General features: G+C 37.3%; 1 long non-coding RNA gene across 2 annotated transcripts in view; it reads left to right on the top strand.

Moving 5' to 3' along the window:
- LOC103221313 (uncharacterized) overlaps positions 1 to 20407 on the top strand; it is a 349435-nt gene that overhangs the window by 218040 nt on the left and 110988 nt on the right. For both annotated transcript variants that reach the window (XR_012095553.1, XR_012095554.1), the window contains exons 8-10: positions 7912 to 8186; positions 11132 to 11852; positions 12846 to 12963. This is a non-coding gene — a long non-coding RNA (uncharacterized lncRNA). The remainder of the gene's footprint in view (positions 1 to 7911; positions 8187 to 11131; positions 11853 to 12845; positions 12964 to 20407) is intronic.

The raw sequence follows: 20407 nt of genomic DNA, 5'->3' as shown, positions 1-20407 counted from the left end.
CAAGAAGATTTGGTCATTTGATAAAGACAGGGTCACAGGCACCTGAGAAACTATACTTGTATACCTATTTAATCAAAGTGATAAAATGTTTTAAAGTTAACATAGAAGAAAGCATTATTAGAAAGAATTCTCATCTTCCACAAAGGAGAAACCTGCGTTCTTTGTGTTTTTGTGTGTTGCTTTTGTTATCATTTAAAGTAATAAAAAAATGTGATAAAGTTAACACAAAGCAGGGAGAATTATTCTAGAGAGAACTGAAACTTCATGTCTATCTAGACAAATTACACAGAAACAATTTTTTGTTCCTATTCCATGTTGAAAACTCTAATACTAATTTGTTACTTTGATACAGAAAATATCAAATATAATTATTTTATTATTAAATAATTTTATTATATATAAGTGTGTGCGTGTGTGTGTGTGTGTGTGTGCATATCATGGAATACTGTTCAGCCATAAAAAGGAACAGAATAATGGCATTTGCAGTAACCTGGATGGTTGGAGACCATTATTTTAAGTGAAGTAACTCAGGAATGAAAATCCAACTATTGAATGTTCTCACTTATAAGTGGGAGCTAAGCTATGCAGAGGCCAAGGCATAAGAATATAAAATAATAACATACAGCGTAGAAATAGAAGATAATTTTTTTAACATGAATAAGTTCTTTAGTGTTGATTTCTAAGATTTTTGGTGCACCTGTCACCCAAGCGGTGTACACTGTACCCAAGGAATAGTCTTTTATTCCTCACTTGCCTCCTGCTCTTCCCTCCAAGACCCCAAAGTTTATTATATTATTTTTGTGCCTTGGCATCTGCATAGCTTAGCTTGCATTTATAAGTGAGAACATTCAATATTTGGACTTCCATTTCTGAGTTACTTCACTTATAATAATGGTCTCCAACTCCATCCAGGTTGCTGCGAATGCCATTATTTTGTTGCTGTTTACAGCTGAGTAGTAGTCCATGGTATGTACACACACACACACACACACACACACTTATATATACATACCACATTTTCTTTATTTACTCGTTGGTTGATGGGCATTTAAGCTAGTTCCATCAGGAAGGAGAAACACATATGATAATGATATTGTTCATTTATTATCATACCAATATTATTGGAAAAGAGAAAGGAAAAAGAAGTCTATTTTGGGGGACAGCACATAACTATTTCCTAAGGGTTTGATGGATGTTTTACTTGAGGACAAGAATATTTAATAGACAGTGAGAACATTAACAAATCCCTGAGAGTCTTTTTAATATAATGACTTCTTTTCCTCTGGGTAAATACCGTGTAGTAGGGCTCTTGGATGAAATGGTAGTTCAACTTTTAGTTCTTAAAGGAATATCCATATTGTTTTACATAGTAGTTGTACTAGTTTACATTTCCACCAACAGTGTATAAATGTTCCTTTTTCACCATATCCATGCCAACATCTATTTTTTTTTATTTTTAAATTATGGTCATTCTTGCAGGATTAAGGTGGTATCTCACTGTGGTTTTGATTTGCATTCCCTTGATAATTACTGATGTTGAGTATTTTTTCATATTTGTTGACCATTTGTAAATATTCCTTTGAGAACTGTCTATTCATGTCCTTTGACCACTTTTGGACGAAATTATTTGTTTGTTTGTTTCCTACTAATTTGTTTGAGTTCCTCATAGATTCTGGATATTAAAGCGTTGTGGGATGAATAGCTTGCAATTTTTTTTTTCCATTCTGCAGGTTGTATGTTTACTTTTCTGATTATTTCTTTTGCTGCGAATACGCTTTTTAGTTAAATTAAGTTCAATCTGTTTTTCATTGTTTTTGTTGTGTTTGCTTTTGAGTTCCTGGTCATGAATTCTTTGCCTAAACAAACATCTAGAAGAGTTTTTTCAACGTTATCTTCTAGAATTTTTGGGTTTCATGTCTTAGATGTAAGTCTTTGATCCATCTTGCATTGATTTTTGTATAAGGTGAAAGATGAGGATCCAGTTTCATTCTTCTATGTGTGGCTTGCCAATTATCCCAGCACCATTTGTTGAACAGGGTTTCTTTTCCCCACTTTATGTTTTTGTTTGCTTCGTCAAAGATGAGTTAGCTGTAAATATTTGGTCTTGTTTCTCGGTTCTCTATTCTGTTCCATTGATTTACATGCCTATTTTGAAATGAGCAACATACTGTTTTGGTAACTGTAGCCTTATAGTATAGTATGAAGTTGGATAATATGATGCCTCCAGATTTGTTCTTTTTGTTTATCTTGCTTTGGCTATGTGGGCTCTTTTTAGGTTTTATATGAATTTTAGGATTGTTTTCTCCAGTTCTGTGAAGAATGATTATGGTATTTTGATGGAAATTGCATTGAATCTGTATATTGCTTTCGGTAGTATGGTCATTTTCATAATATTGATTCTACCCATCCATAATCATAGGATGTGTTTACATTTGTTGGTGTCATTGATGATTTCTTTCAGTAGTGTTTCGTAGTTTTACTTGTAGAGATCTTTCACCTCATTTGTTAGATATATTCCTAAATGTTTTTGTCCCATTTTGTTTTGATTTTTGCAGCTGTTGTAAAAGAGATTGAGTTCTTAATTGGATTCTCAGCTTGGTCATTGTTGGTGTATAGCAGTGCTACTGATTAGTGTACATTGATTTTATCCTGAAACTTTACTGCATTTATTCATTAGATCTTGGAGCTTTTTGAAAGAGTCTTTAGGGTTTTCTGTGTATGGGATCATTACATTGTCAAGCAGCAACAGCTTAACTCCATCTTCACTGATTTGGGTGCCTTGCGTTTATTTCTCTTGTATGATTGCTCTGTCTAGGATTTCTGGTACTATGTTAAATAGAAGTGGTGAAAGTAGGCATCTTGGTCTTGTTACAGTTCTCATGAGGAATGCTTTCCACTTTTCACTGTTCTGTATAATGTTGACTGTGGGTTTGTCATAGATAGCTTTTATTACCTTAAAATATCTCTCTTCTATGCCAGTTTTGCTGAGGATTTTAACCATAAAATGATGCTGGATTTTGTCAAATGCTTTCTCTGCATCTATTGAGAAGATCATAAGGTTTTTGCTTTTAATTCTGTTTATTTGATGTATCATATCCATTTACTTATGTTCGTTAAATCATCTCTGTTTATAGGTTACCTGAGGCTTTGCCTCACAACTCTTAAGATTCTTTCCTTCATCTTGACTTTAGATATTTTGATGACTGATGAATGTCCCAGGTGTTCTTTGAGCTTCTTGTATTGAGATGTCTAGATCTCTAGCAAGGACAGCATAGTTTCCCTTGATTATTCCCTGAAATATGTTTTCAAAACTTTTAGATGTCTCTTCTTCCTCTGGAACAACAATTATTCTTAGGTTTGGTCATTTGACATAATCCCACATTTCTCTGAGGCTTTATTTGTTTTGATTATTTTTCCTTTTGCTTTTTCTGATTGGGTTTATTAAAAAGCTTTGTCCTCAAGCTCTGTAGTCCTTTCTTCTACTTGTTCTAGTCTATTATTGAAAGTTTCCAGTGCATTTTGTATTTCTCTAAGTGTGTCCTTCATTTCCATAAGTTGTGATTGTGTTTATGATATTTATTTCTCTGGAGCATTTTTTATCTATATCTTGCTTTTTTTTTTTTTGAATTTATTTTCATTGCTTTTCACCTTTCTCTGGTATCTCCTTGAGTAGCTTAATAATTAACCTTCTGAATTCTTTAACTGGTCATTCAGAGATTTATTCTAGATTTAGATCAATTGTTGGAGAGACAGTGTCATCTTTTTGGGTGTTATAGAACCCTGTTTTATCATATTACTAGAATTACTTTTCTGATTTCCTCTCAGTTGAGAAAACTATTTCAGTGAAGAGGTCTGGAACTCAAGATCTGCTGTTCAGATTATTTTGTCTCAAGGAGTGACTCCTTGATGTGCTGCTCTCCTCCTTCCCCTAGTGATATGGTTTTGTGCTGTGTCCCCACCTAAATTTCATCTCAAATTGTAATCCCCATGTGTCAATGGAGTGACCTGGTGGGAGGTGATTTGATCATAAGGGCAGTCTCCACTATGTTGTTCTCGTGATAGTGTGGTGGTTCTCATGAGATCTGATGGCTTAAAAGTGGCAGTTTCCACTGCATGCTCACTCTCTTCCACCATCATTTAAGACGTGCCTTGCTTTTCCTTCATCTTGTACCATGATTTAAGCTTCCTGAGGCCTCTACAGCCATGTGGAACTATGAGTCAATTAAACCTCTTGTCTTCATAAATTACCCAGTCCTAGGTAGTATCCTTATAACAGTATGAAAACAGACTAACATAGAAAATTGTTACCAGGAGTGGGGCATTGCTATAAAGATAACCTGAAAATGTGGAAGCAACTTTGGAACTGGGTAATGGGCAGAAGTTGAAACAGTTTGAGAGTTCAGAAGAAGACAGAAAGATTTGGGAACATTTGGAACTTCCTAGAGACTTGTTGAAAGGTTTTGGCTGAAATGCTGATAATAATGTGGACAATGAAGTGCAGGCTGAGGTGGTCTCAGGCGAAGATGAGGAACTTATTGGGAAGTAGCGCAAAGGGTTAGGTGAGTCTGGGCTAAGACTCTCTTTATGTGGGGTTTCTCATGGCCACCATGGGGGGTTGAGGTGGTGGTTCTCGGGTCAATGGGGTAATGTTCCAGAGGGGACTGTAGCTCCCTCTGCTGTGTCAAATAGTTCGCCAGAGAAGTAGGGGATAGCTGTAACAAAAGGCCTCACCCAGACCCTAGGCAGTTGGTGAGGCAGGTCTCGCTCCCACAATATCCCTCTCAGACCTTGCCTCAGGCTGTAAACTTCCCCACTGAGAAAGCAAGTATGGCTTTCAGAACTTGCTCCTCTCCATCTTCCCACATTGTCATTATTGGCTTCTGTGCTCATATCTGCAGCAGTTCCCATTCACCCCCCAGATTCTGCTCAAGATAATTAGTGCCCAGTAAAAATTATTATAAATTTCAGTTGAAAGCTTCTTTCATTCTGTGACTCCTCGCTAAAACCACTTACTGCCTTGCCCCAAGGCCCTGTGAGATAGACTCAGGGATGGCTTCCCTGGACTCAAGCTGGAGACTGAGTGCCTACAAGGCTCTTCCCACTGCCTCTTCTACTTTTATATTCAATGTGGCTCCCTACATCAGTTTCAGCTCTAGATAAGGTTAAATTATTCTCCTGTGATCTTGGTTTTCAGATTCCTCAGGGATGTCTCTTTGGAGACAGGTTTTGCCCTCTCACACTTTGGGAACTCACATTATTTTGCCCGTTTCATGGAATTTGGAGTGGTGTGCTGCTTCTTTCAAAGGATCTGTGAATTCTTTTGGTTTTCCTGGTATGTTTCTGTGGTGGTTTTTGGAGCCAAAGTTCACAGTGTGAGTCTCCACATACTGTTCTTTCTATCCAAGTGGGAGCTGTATGTTAGCCCTGTCTCCTATCTGCCGTCTTTCTCAGATGATGATCTAGAAATTTTTTTTTTTTTTTTTTTTTTTTTGAGATGGAATCTCGCTCTGTTGCCCAGGCTGCAGTGCAGTGGCCGGATCTCAGCTCACTGCAAGCTCTGCCTCCCGGGTTCACGCCATTCTCCTGCCTCAGCCTCCGGAGTATCTGGGACTACAGGCGCCCGCCACCTCGCCCGGCTAGTTTTCTGTATTTTTTAGTAGAGACGGGGTTTCACCGGGTTAGCCAGAATGGTCTCGATCTCCTGACCTCGTGATCCGTCCGACTTGGCCTCCCAAAGTGCTGAGATTACAGGCTTGAGCCACCACGCCTGGCCTATCTAGAAATTTTTTAATGTTATCTTCTGTATCCTAAAGTTTTTCTCTGTCTCCTAATGTCACTTATTCCATTTTGCATTTTTATTGTTCACATTCATTTTATTGATTTTTTCCCCTAGTATCTAATGTTTCTTGATTCTTTATTTACATTATGTTTAAAATGTATTGACTTGTACATGGGACTGGCAATGTTTTTTGTAGTGACATTAGGACCTCTCTCTTTAATAGACCTCACTTTTGCATGGGATGACTGACTATATGTTCTGTATCAGTGGATCATACATTTTTGATAATCAGGTTTTCTATAGAATGTATGGACAGCAAATGGGAAATTAAGTTGGTGGCTCCAAGCATTTCCAAAGTCAAGTGGATTTGTGAGATGATATGCTTCAATACTATGTGGGAGGAAATAGTCTTTTTCTCTTCCCATCCTAGATTCATGGTCAAAGCCTGTTAAAAAAAAAAAAAAAAAAAAAAAAAAAAAAAAAAAAAAAAAAAAGACCATGAGATCTGCAGAAAGAAAAAGAAAAGAAAAAGAAAAAAAAAAAAAAGAAAAAAGGAAAAAAGGGAGAGCTTTATCTTCTTAAACAAAAAAAGGAAGAAAATAAAACAACTGCAGATTGGGGAGATGCAACCTATGATGTAAAACAAAAGCAGCCAGGTGGTGGGTTGTTTTGAGAGTTAGTGATTATAGAGGCAATAATAGCAGGGGATGGGAATCAGGGAAATGAGAAATAGAAACAGAGTCTTGATTGAATGACTGTGTAGCCCTAAATCACCCGTCACTCTTAACTGGTTGGTTTCAAGTGGTTGATGAGTTGGCACCAGGTAGTTTGTTGGTAGTCAGTAGTGGAATGTCCAGCTACAGTCTATTTCAGTACTGACAAGAGGAACTGGTCTGGCTTGATTGTAGGAAAAAACAAACAAACAAACAAAAAAGTTCTGTGACACTCTTATAATAACTTTCTGAGAACACAGAGAATGCTCCCTGACCCAGCCATGGATACCTTACTCTATTTTAACTTTGAGCACCTCAGTTAGTCACAGAGAGTCCATTCTATCTGAAAGGGGCATATTTTAATGGCCCTGAGGCCACCTTTACAAAATTATGACACTTAGAGAAATCTGACACAGTTCACTTAATCTTGCTTCTGATTTCCAAGCTATCCTTGTTCTTTCCTGGGCATAGGCCAAATCAACTTTGAGGCACGTTTAGTTTCTGGTTTAACTTGAAAGCAAGGATGATAAGAGTCCCTCTCTAAAACTAACCTCCTTTTTGCTCAGGGACCAAAACCACATATGTAAACCTAACAGAAGGCCACAAGAATAGGGCTGTGGGTGGGGCAAGAATTCTGCTAGGATGTAGGTGCAGTTTCTATAGTCCTTTAATGCTCAGGAGTCATATGACCAGAAGTCACAAGATTTATGACTTCCCCAATTGCTCCTACAGATAACATCACTTTTACAAAACCTAAGACTGGTCTTTTTTGAGATGTTTTTCAGACTCACCCATCAAGAATTGTGACTCATAACTCAACTGGTTCTGTGGGCTGCAGAGGCAGACCCAGTGCATGAGGACTATTTTCCACACCTCTAAATTTTATCCCCTACCAATCAGGAGTATCCATTCTTTAGCTCCCATCCACCAAATTATTTATAAAATCCCTAACCTCTGAGCCTTCAGAGAGACTGATTTGAGTGGTAAGTTCAGTAATCCAAAATGAGCCAGCCTTGCATCGATTTGACTCTTTCTCTACTGCAATGCTGTCATCTCAGTGGATTAATTTTGTCTGTGCAGAAGGCAGGAAGAACCTATCAAGTGATGATAGCCCCTGTAACAAAAGATGGATTAACATGAGAAAAGTATACATATTTATTTAATATAAGTTTTACATGAGAGGAGAACCTTCATAAAGAAATGAAGACCCCCAAAGAAACAGTTAAACAGAAGTATTTTTCATAGTAGGTTTGATAAAGAGTGAAGAGTCATGAGATATATGATAGGACAAAAAGCTTTATCTCATAAAGTGACAGATATATCTTTTCCTCCCATCTCAGGTTCATGGCTATGGTCCCTATAACAAAAGACAAATTAACAAGAGAAAAACAACATACATTTTTTTTTTCTCTTTTTTAGACAGGATCTGTCTCTGTCACCCAGGATGGAGTGCAATGGTGTCATCTTGGCTCACTGCAACATCTGCCTCCCTGGGGTCAAGCCATCCTCTCATCTTGGCCTGCCTAGTAGCTTGAACTCCTGAGCTCAAGAAATCCACTTGCCTTGACCTCCCAAGGTTCTGGGATTACAGGCATCAACCACTGTGCCTGGACTTGAAGACATACAAATTTGTTAAGTGTAAATTTTATGTGACATAGGAGCCTTAATAAAGAAATAAAGACCTAAAGAAACAGGTAAATGTGTATTTTTATACTTAGTTTGATGAAGAGTGAACAGTCATGGAGAAATATGATTGGAAAACACAAGTGTACAATCTCATGGCAACAAACTGGGGGGAATTTAGCAAGGCCTGTCTGTTCAGATGTTTCTTTGTGTTTCTGTGTCTTCAGGGATATGAATGTTCCTGTTCCTTTCCTCCAGGTTTAGGGAGGACATTTATCTTATGAAGATCTTATAGCCTGCCAGGGGAGAAAAATGGTAGAAGGTCAAAGACTAAACTTTGTGGGTTTTATTAATTGCTTTAGGAGAGAAGGGCAAGAGGAAGTTGAGAGTGACTTTTCTGCTTCTGCTGTTTCCTCAAATGCCAAGTTCCCATAATTTGGAGTAGTGTTTCCTAAACTTTATCAATCAAATGATAATAACCTGGGGGAAACTCGGTGCTGAAGCTCAGAAAATGATTCCCCATAGTCTTGCACTTTGGCATGCTGAGTATTTCACATTAAAGGAAATTTAAAAGGCCTTAGAAACAGCCTCAGAATCAAGGATCTTCTGATCTTCTATTTTTCTCTCCAGACACAGAGGGGAAATCTCTCTCTAAAGTTCCCTTACCCGAAGCTCTTCCTTAAGTAATACAATTGCCTTCGATCACTTCCTTGAGATTCTATTAGCCAGGAAAGATAAAACACATATCACAGAAAGGAAGACTGAGAAAAGTCACCACACCTATATAGATTTTGTCAGATGCTATAATCTATTCTTCCGTCCATTCAACTTCTAGAGAGAATTATTTACACATTATTGTCTCCTTTTGGACCCAATCAATTCCCTTGAAAATAATTTACTATCTCCTAAAAGTTGCCTACATCCTCCATTTTCCTCTCCTCTATAAAGAGGGGATTTGAGCCTCATCTGGCCCTTCTTTGATTCTCGTATTTTATATGGCTCCCATGCACATTTGTACATTAACAACGTTGTATGCTTTTTCTCCTGTTACTCTATTGTCAGATTATTTCCGCAGACTCTAGCCTTTAGAGAGGAAGGGAAAGTTTTCCATTGTTCCTACAGCAACAAGGACTGTTATTCAGATTCTTCTCTGTGACCTTTTGTCTTCAGATAGAAGAATGTTCCTTCTCTTTGGGTACAGGGAGATCACCTCTCATATGAGTATCTTATGACTACTTCAGGGGAAATTCAAAAAATTCTTTCTAGGTTTTGTGATCTTCTTCAGGGGAGAAGGGAAGGGGTGGGGTGGAATAAGGTAAAAGAGATTTGCTTCTGTGGTTTTGCCAGATGTTTTCAACTCAAAATACTAACTATGCCAAGGTGCTATATGTTAATTTTTTAACTACATGATTTAAAAGCATGTTTTACAATAAATTTAATTTTTTTTTTTTTTTTTTTTTTGAGAAAAGACCTTGCTTTGTTTGTCACCCAGGCTGGAGTGCAGTGGTGCAATCACGGTTTACTGCAGCCTCAACTCCAGGGCTCAAGCAATCCTCCTACCTCAGTCTTCCATGTAGTTGGGACTACAAGTGTGTGCCACCACACCACACCCAGCTAATTTTTGTTGTTGTTGTTTTGTTTATTTGGTTGTTTTTGTTATTTTTTTTGGTTTTGTTTTGGAGACAGAGTCTTGCTCTGTCGCCCAGGCTGAAATGCTGTAGCACCATCTAGGCTCACTGCAACCTCTACCTCCTAGGTTCGAGTGATTCTCCTGCCTCGGCCTCCTTAGTAGCTGTAATTACAGGTGTGCACCACCACACCCGGCTAATTTTTGTAGTTTTTAGTAGAGACAGGGTTTCACCATATTGACCAGGCTGGTCTTGAACTCCTGACCTCAGGTGATCTGCACACCTCCACCTCCCAAAGTGCTGGGATTACAGGCATGAGCCACTGCACCTGGCCTTTTGTATTTTTTTTTAGAGATGGGGTTTCACCATGTTGCCCAGGCTGGTCTCAAACTCCCAGACTCAGTTCATCTGACAGCCTTGGCCTCCAAAAGTGCTGGGATTACAGGTGTGAGTTACCACACCTGGCCAATAAAACTTATTTCTTAAGAGAATACTGACCATGATGAGAATTTGAGCTTAATTATTTCTGCTCGTGTTCTATCATAAAGCACTTGGCAAAATTTCTGGCTATTTTTCTTGGCATTGTTTTCATTATTATTATTATTACTTTTATGATATAAAATCTGTACTTTTAAAAATCATAAAATTTTCAGATATGATACATGCATTTTACATTACACATTTTTCTGTATATAAAAAGACAGTTTTCTAGTTGTGTGCTGGTGTTTGATAATCTAATTATATTCACTATTATTTTTCATGAGTCTTAATTTAAAATCCAGGAAAGTATTACATATTACATATTCCCCTTAAACGTTATACAAGACAGACCACCATAAGTAATGTAACCAAAACTCACACTCATTTGTATCAACTGAGTGTTTTACTACTGTTGAGAAAAGTAGTCATAATCTTTCCTTATGAAGATAAAATTGGAATGATAGATTTCCACTTCTTTTGTGATTGTGTTAATGCTACATATGAAAAATAAACTCTCGGCCGGGCGCGGTGGCTCAAGCCTGTAATCCCAGCACTTTGGGAGGTCGAGACGGGCGGATCACGAGGTCAGGAGATCGAGACCATCCTGGCGAACACGGTGAAACCCCGTCTCTACTAAAAAGTACAAAAAAACTAGCCAGGCGAGGTGGCGGGCGCCTGAAGTCCTAGCTACTCGGTAGGCTGAGGCAGGAGAACGACAGAACGACGTCAACCCGGGAAGTGGAGCTTGCAGTGAGCTGAGATCCGGCCACTGCACTCCAGCCTACGCAACAGAGCGAGACTCTGTCTCAAAAAAAAAAAAAAAAAAAAAAAAAAAAAGAAAAGAAAAAGAAAAATAAACTCTCTGTAAATGTATTACACTTTAACTTACATTTTCAATTTTTTTCCAGAATTTACATACAGAGAATTGAAGGTTTACTGCATTAAAACACAGTGGTGACTGGTATTGGATCTCTGTATGAGATAACAGTTGAAAGAAAAGGAGAAAGAGATGAGAAGAATGAGGAAGAAGGAGTGATGCCAGGGAAAATAAAATGCTCATTTTACTCAAGGGCATGTGAAAGGGAAAGTGGTGGTTAAAGGATGAAAATATTGATAGCAAAATGCAACCTGAAGGAAACTGAATGGTAAAGGAACATGACTTTCTTCTGTTTCTATTCATCTTCATTGGTTATTTCCTCTGTGGTTTACCTTGTCCTGCATTTGTAAAAGGAGATTGAGCCTTATCACTCAGATTCATTCTCTCCTGTGTCATTAGAACTTTGAAAGGCAGGATTTGTTGTCCTTGACAGATATACTATTATCTTTCTTATCAGATCCTTTTGGTAGTTTTTTCTAAAGTTCATAGTCTCTAAATCTATAGCTTCCTTTTGTTTCCTCTTTGCAAGAAGTTACTGAAAAATACCTCTTTTTCCCCTCCCCTCTTTCCTATTCTTTTCTTCCGTGCTTAATTAACCTCTTCTCTACCTGACATTTTGTGCAGTTGTGTACTACAAATGCTTTGGACTGACATGACATATATCTCTTTTTTGTCACACTTTATAGATGTCTTATTGCTAGAAAAAAATACTCCCTTCTAATTGCTTATCATTGGCTATCCAGACTACCTGAGTAAGTATTAATAAATACTTTCAGAATATCTCTTATGATAACATTAAAAAATAATTTTCAGATAAAAAGGGACTTTTGGGTCTGCTTACTCTACTGAGGTGAATTTTCTCATTTGCTATTTCACATGTAGCTAGGAGCTAGCTGCAAGTTCTATTTGTGGGACTATCACCAGCTAAGTGGTTTTGTGTTCAATGACTAGGCCCCTTGCTTTCAAGTTTCTCAATTGCATGATGTTCTGGATGAGTAGTCAAGCTATTACTGCTATTTTAGATTATTTTGCAGAATATTTTATGTTCTGTATATTATTTATTTTTTCTGGATTAACTGTGGTAATTCTAATTAAGTTTATCTTTGTCATATTTGTAGAATAACTTTTTTTTTTTTTTTTTAATTTTTTTTTTTTTTTTTTGAGACAGAGTCTCGCTCTGTCGCCCAGGCTGGAGTGCAGTGGCGCAATCTCGGCTCACTGCAAGCTCCGCCTCCCGGGTTCACGCCATTCTCCTACCTCAGCCTCCCGAGTAGCTGGGACTACAGGCGCCCGCCACTGCGCCCGGCTAATTTTTTTTCTATTTTTTAGTAGAGACGGGGTTTCACCATGGTCTCGATCTCCTGACCTTGTGATCCGCCCGCCTCGGCCTCCCAAAGTGCTGGGATTACAGGCGTGAGCCACCGCGCCCGGCCTGTAGAATAACTTTTTAAATCTCTTCACAACTACAACTGAATTAGTGATTAAAATAATGTATTCATCAAAACATTTACATTAAACTCTGTACATTCCAAATTGCCATGCCATTTTTAAATTATATAATCTTTTTAATCTCACAACTATTTTTAATAAAAATTTGATATTCTTAATTTTAAAATCAAGTAACGTGAATATTTTAAAAAGTCACTACCTTAAACAATACTACCTTGTCTTCATTTTTGGGGGACAGCTATAACAAAATACCATAGACTGTTAGCTTGTAAACAATAAAATTTTATTTCTCCTAGTTTTGAAGCCTGGGAAGTCTAAGGTGTCGGCAGATGGAGTGTCTGATGAGGGCTTTTATCCTCGTTTGTAGATGAACCTTATTACTGTGTCTCCACATGTCAATATATAAAACCTATGGTAAGAATTGGAGAGACACATTTGGACCATAGTACAGCTTATTAACCTTTCTAGAAATCATTTAGAAATAATTTAAGGAGAAAAGATTACTTTTTCAAAGGAAAAAAATAAAACTACATCACAGACCTAAGAATGTGTTGCAACAAATATATTTTTCTCTTCTCACTTGGGTCCAGTGGTTGGTGGCCTGCAAATTAAATGACAACATACATATTGACAGGAGAAAAGGCAATGTTGATTTATATGCTTGTGAAGGAGCGCTCAATAATGGAAAAAGTCATGGAATAGGTGGAAGTAAATGTTTCTATATATCAACTTAATGAAAGGAAAGATTTTAGGGCTCCAATGAGAGAGTATGAGAGATTCTATAGTGTTGTTTAATGGTAACATAAATGGATTATGTTCTTGGCAGATAATTTGCAGGAAACTCCCTCTGGGGAGGGTTAATAACAGCTATGTTTTGGGGAGTTTATACTTTAGCAGATAAGGGAAGTTCCAGTAAGATTTCTGCTGCATCTTCTCAAGTTCAAATATTTTCACTTTAAATTAAATGTTATGCCAACTTTGGGGGTCAAAGAAGATCCCCACAAATGGTAGAGCTAGAAAATTCTACCTTGAAAATCTTCATATTATTACATTTTAAGCTTGTGTATGAAATGTCTGTACTATTATCAAGCTTTTTAAAGAAATTGCCTCTGTTGCATGGTGGTTGTTTTTAAATTCAATAGATTAAGGCAATCAAACAGTATTTAGTGAGACATGGATCATAAAGCAAAATGTAATTTGCTTATATTTATTTTAATTTTAAACATATCAATGCATATATACTTAGTTTCAAATTTATACTGAAAATAGTTTAGACTTTTAAACTAAATAAGTTAATATTTGGGAAATGTTTTTGAGATTTCTACAAAAATTAAAAAATCATCATCTGCTATGTTTCAGCATCACAAAACATATCAGCTGAATGCTTCTTAACTAAGAATTGTGTTTATAAACCTGTAACTTCATTCTGTAAGTCTCATCTAAAGCAAATTAATACTTCTCTCCCCAGTGTAGATCAGTGCTTGACATAAAGTACACACACGTTTGTTAAATAAACAAGTAGATAAATAAATCCTTTTTCAACTTGAACTGTTATGGTTATATATTTACAACATAGAAATAAAAATTAATTTTTAAGCCATAAAAGATAATTTCCTTCTGAACTCTTTTAGGATGATAATACATGCCTGGTTTTGTGTAGTAGTCCTACTTTATACTTGCCTTATTGTAAGTATTAATAATATCCCTGTTTACTCCCAAAGTGTCCCAGTTTGGGAGTAAATTATATGGTTCTTCTACTTATTTTTCACATGGGATATATAAAGTGTATATGTATATGGCAGAGAATAGAAAACTGCTTGTGTTGCTTCACTCTTTTGGTGTCTATTCCGGTTCCTGAACGAAATGGTTTGAAATCCCCAAACTTTGCATTTCTTACATAACTATGATAGTTTTTTACCTCAAAATACTACTTTGGTTGCAAAAGTCTAATGCCAAAACTTTTATGTAATTTATTTGAGTTGAGGCACTCAAAGCCTACTAAAAGTATATATTGCATGAATGCTTATTTCTGAACTCTTACTAATGTAGCTTTTTATTGTCAGGGGCCAAGTTTTTCGGCTCCCTAAATAAAGGTTCACTGAAAATCATGGACATGAGGCAAATTAATTAATAATATAAAAGGCATACATATTTATTTAATGTGTATACAAGGGAGAATTCAGAATGAAGACCCAACTTCCCAATGTAGTACAGAAGCTTATACGCTATCGAGATTACAGACAGAATGAGGTTACAGAAAAGCAGGTTATGTATGGGAGGGGGAGAAGAGGAATTCCACTGAAGGGAAATAAATGATTACTAGGGAAAATGATGGATCTGGGAACATAAATTAACTTGTAAATAGTTCTCTTTGGAATTTAAATGATGCTTGTAGATAGTCATTACCTCAAAAAAAAGGTCTGTTCCCTTGTGGGTATATCTTTGGTCTTATAGAGAGGGAAGAAAACCATTATATTCCTTGGTGGGTCCAAATCTTGGGAAGATAAAGATGCTTCATATTTTGGTGTACTGGTTTCTGAGTACCAAAATTATAGTCATCATTAGTGAAATAATGTGGAATACAGTGATTTGTAACTTGCAGAATATTATACAAATGGAAAGTAGGTGAAACAGTATTCATTACAGGTGTTTTCTAAATATGTCCAGCTTTCCTTCCTTTAAACATATAATAGAATTGTCCTTTGCTGCCCCCTTAAAGCTAAAAAAAAATAGTCAAACTGAAACCTTACAAGCTATTTCATGATGTATTATCTTCCCTGCCCACAAAAACTTAAGCTTCTGTGCAATCTTGGCACTTGGGTGTCTGAGTGGAATCCTTATAGTTCTGTATGTAGCATCAGTAAGAAATCAACTTTTATTACGTTAAGCCATTGACATTTTAATGTGCTTTGTCACTATAACATAGCATATCTTAAATCAACTGCTAAAATAACCTTACCTAGTACCTATCATCTGCCATTGAGAAACAATTGCACTATTTGCTTTCAAAGACATCACAACCACTACCAGTACCTTGGCCTTCTTTTCTGCTGAGGTCAGATGGCCACTAGTCTTTTTTGACCACACAACCTGTAATCTCTCAAAAGAAAATGTCACGGTGTTTTACAGCTGGAAGTTATTATAGGAATTATATAGTTGCAGTCCACCGTTTAGGTAGGTCACATAGAATAGTATAGCCTAAATAGGTCTGATAGTCACTCCTTACGTGAATTCAGCAAAGTACTTAATCTTTCCCAATTTAATTTTCTTAACTTTCCAAATGTAGATAATCACACCTTCCTGTCAGGTTTCTTTAAAGGATTAAGTTAATTTAAATGAGCTCATCAGCACATTGTGGTCATAAGACATCTATGTATCCCTTTGTTCCTTACTGGTTACATCAGGTTACCCAGGTAAAGACTGGTAGAGCTAGGACTTAAAAATAACATCTATAAAGAGTTTTATATGAGCTATGATCATACCACTGCACTATGATCACACCCAGCATGGGTGACAGAGCAAGCCTCTATCTCAAAAAAACAAAAATAGTTTTATAGTTTTCTTTTTATAGTCATTAGCTATTCTTTGTAAACTACAACCAACTTGTTATTCAGCTAGAATAAGAATTATTACTGTATCTATTTCACAATAGCCAATTAAGATCCAGAGGCTGCAATTAGTCCAAAATCACCATTAGTATATAACAGAACTAGAGCTCAAACCCATGGCCTCTGGCTTCAGCATTATGCTCTTTGTTTTCTACTACCTGAAGCATAAACATGGTGCTGTGGACTTTAAAGCCAGGGCTTTTCCACTAGAAATAACTTTTGTATAAGTGGACATTTCTGAATTTCTCAATACTCAATAGTGAAGATAATATGAAATAACAATTATATACTTTAGATCTTACTAATGGGATAAAAATTTCAAAATAAACTCCTATGTAATTAAGAATTTGGCTGGCCTTTGCCTCCAATTCCCAAGAAGTACCTTCTAAATCCTTGGAAAGGATGCAAATCTTTAGTGAACGGAATGTCTTTATCATTCTTGGTGAGACTTGATGATGATACATTTCTCCTAAGGAGGTAATTCATGGGCGCCCATAGAAAGCTTGTGTTAATGAGATGGCTCAGAATAGAGGCTGTACATACCAGAAAGACCAACAATATGATTAGAGGTTTAGGAGCTTTGAACCATGTGATAATAACACAACCTCTGGGTAGAGGAGAGGGGTTGAAGACTCAGTTCAATCTCATAGCAAATTATTGAATAAATCATGTCTACCTAACAAAACCCCAATAAAAACTGTGAGCACAAATCTCAGATGAGCTTCCCTGATTGGCAATAATCTACATATGGTCACATGTAGATATGACAGAAGGGTGATTCCTCCTGACTCCTTGGGGAAAAGGCAAAAGATGTTCTTTTGCCTTCCATACCTTGCCCTACTAATCTCTTCTTTTGACTGGTTCTGATTTGTATATTTTTGCTATACTAATACTCTAATCACAAGAATAGCACTTTTTTTAGTTCTGTGAATTACTGAACCTGAAGAGTAGTAGAAGCCTTAAATTAGTAGCCAGCTCTGTAGTGAGGGCATTCTTTTGGAAATCTATGTCCTTAACCTGTGAAGTTTGGCTCAACTCAAGGTAAGTGATGTCAGAATTTATGGCTTAAGCATACTCCAAAATCAAGAATATAAATGTATAATGTAGACAGTTCGTTCTTTCTTTCTTTCTTTCTTTCTTTCTTTCTTTTTTTCTTTCTTTCTCTCTTTCTTTTTTTTTTTTTTTTTTTTTTTTAATTGAGATGGAGTCTCACTCCATCACCCAGGCTGGAGTGCAGTGGCTCTATCTAGGCTCACTGCACTCTCCGCCTCTTGGGTTCAAGCAATTCTCCTGCCTCAGCCTCCTGAGTAACTGGGACTACAGGCATGTGCCACCAAGCCTGGCTAATTTTTGTATTTTTAGTAGAGGCGCGGTTTCACCATATTGGTCAGGCTGGTCTTGAACTCCTGACATTGTGATCTGCCTGCCTCAGCCTCCCAAAGTGCTGGGATGTGAGCCACTGTACCTGGCTGTTGACAGTGCTTTATTTCTTATACTTTCAACTCATAGGTAAAGACAAACAACATTTCAAGTTACATCATATTTTAAAAGTTTTGAATTATGTTTACACTAAGTAATGAAGGATATTTCCTAACCTTATAATTTTTATCATGATTAAAATAAATTGCAGGGCAAATTTATGTTACTCAGAAGTAGAGAGAATCATAATGGCAGATAGGAGGAAGGACTAACTTGCAACTCCCACTGAGACAGACCAGTGTGTGGAGACTCACATTATGAACTTTTGCTCCAAGAACTACCGCAGGAAGATACCAGGAAAGCTAAGAGAATCCACAGACCCTTTGAAGCAACTTAATCACCACTGCAGGCTCCCTAAGATGCTGAAGAAAACTTATGAGTCTGTTTGCTTTCTCAGCGGGGAGGCTTGTGGATTGGGGCAAGTTCTCAGCCCTGATCACTGGCTACCTGGAAATAGACTTGGTGCTGTTGGGGAAGCACAGTGGGACTGAGTACACCCTTTAGGACTGCAGGCTGCATGGCAGCAGAGTGAAGCCTGTAATTGTTGGCTTTTCCCCACGTACCTGGTGAACTGTATGATCCAGCAGAGGCAGCCATAATCACCCTGGGAATATAACTCCATTGGACTGGGAACCACACTCCCATCCCCTACAGCAGCTGCAGTAAGCCCCGCCCAAGGACAGGCTGAGCTCAGATACCTGTATCTCTTCCCCCACCTGGTGATCTGTCTCTATCAACCCTGGTAGCTCAAGACAAAAACCATAATCTCTTGGGAACTCTATGGCCCTGCACACTGCCCAAGAAATCTGACTACTTAACCAGGTGTGCCTAGGGCAAGTTTGCATTTCCTTATAGGGCTGCAGCTGATGCAGTCTCGAAAGTGCCACCTCCTGGCTGGAGGCCAACAAAAACAAAAGCAGCACACCAAATAAAAATACAACCAAAGCCGCTCACAAAGTCCACTTCACTCCCCTGCTACCTCCACCAGAGCAGGTGCTGGTATCTATGGCTGCAAGACCTGAAGATATATCACATCACAAAACTCCTTGAAGACACTCCTCAGTACCAGCCTGGAGCCCAGTAGCTCCACTGGGTGGCTAGACCCAGAAGAGCGGAAACAATCACTACAGTTTAACTCTCAGGAAGCCCCATTCCTAGGGGAAGGAGCAGAACACCACATTAAGGGAGCACCCTGAGGGACAAAATAATCTGAACAGCAGACCTTGAATCCCAGAGCTACCCACTGACATAATCTACCCAAATAAGAAGGAACCAAAAAAACAATTCTGGTTCTTTAATACCCTCTGAAAACAAGGTTCTTTAATACTGCCTGAAAATTATACCAGCTCACCAAGAATGGATCCAAACTAAGATGAAATCTCTGAATTGCCAGAAAATAATTCATAACGTTAATTATTAAGCTAATCAAGGAGGCACCAGAGAAAGATGAAGTCCAACTTAAAGAAATTTTTTAAAAAGATACAGGATATAAAAGGAAAATTCTTCAGTGTGATAGATAGCATAAATAAAAAACAGTACACCCTCTGGAAATCAAGGACACACTTAGAGAAATGCAAAATGCACTGCGAAGTCTAAGCAATCAAGTTGAACAGCAGAAAAAAAAAATTCAGAGGTTGAAGACAAGGCATTTGAATTAATTCAAATCATCAAAGTCAAAGGCAAAAGAATTTTTTTAAAAAATGAACAAAGCCTCCAAAAAGTTTGGAACAATGTTAAATGTCCAAACCTAAGAATAATTGGTGTTCTCGAGGAAGAAGAGAAATCTAAAAATTTGGAAAACATATTTGAGGGAATAATTGAGGAAAACATCTCCAACCTTGCCAGAGATCCAGACCTCTGATAAAAGAAGTTCAAAGAACACCTGGCAAATTCATCACAAAAAAAAAAAAAAAAAAAAAAAAATCACCTGGGCACATAGTCATGAGGTTCTCTAAAGTCAAGATGAAGGAAAGAACCTTAAGAGATGTGAGGCAAAAGCATGAGGTAACCCATGAAGGAGAACCTGCCAGATTAAAAGCAGACTTCTTAGCAGAAACCCTACAAACCAGTATGGAATGGGGACCTATTGTTATCCTCCTTAAACAAAACAATTATCAGCCAAAACTTTTGTATCCAGTGCAACTAAGCTTCATAAATGAAGGAAAGATTCAGTCTTTCCCAGATAAACAAATGCTGAGAGAAGTTGCCACTACCAAGCCAGCACTACAAGAACCGCTAAAAAGAGCTCTAAATCTTGAAACAAATTCTCCTCAAAATACACTAAAATAGAACCTCCTTAAAGTATAAATCTCACAGGACCTATATAACAATAACAACATTAAAAAAAAAAAAAGGCATTCAGACAACAAATAACACACAAATAGAATAGTACCTTACATCTCAATACTAACATTAAATGTAAATGGCCTAAACGCTCCACTTAAAAGATACAGAATGACAGAATGGATACAAATTCACCAACCAAGTTTCTGCTGTCTTGAGGAGACTCAACTAACACGTAAGGACTCATATAAACTTAATGTAAGTGTGTGAAAAAAGATACTTCATGAAGATGGACACAAAAAGTGATCAGGAATAACTGTTTTTTTTCCATCAGATAAAACAAACTTTAAAGCAACAGCAGTTAAAAATGACAAAAGGGGACATTATATAATGATAAAAGGACTAGGCCAGCAGGAAAATGTCACAAATTGAAATGTATATCCAACTAACACTGGAGCTTCCAAATTTACAGAACGATTACTACTAGA

The sequence above is a fragment of the Chlorocebus sabaeus genome, chromosome 15 (genome assembly GCF_047675955.1).
Source record: "Chlorocebus sabaeus isolate Y175 chromosome 15, mChlSab1.0.hap1, whole genome shotgun sequence".
Taxonomy (NCBI): domain Eukaryota; kingdom Metazoa; phylum Chordata; class Mammalia; order Primates; family Cercopithecidae; genus Chlorocebus; species Chlorocebus sabaeus.
The sequence above is the reverse complement of the archived record's forward strand: the minus strand, read 5'-3'. Positions and strand labels throughout refer to the sequence as shown.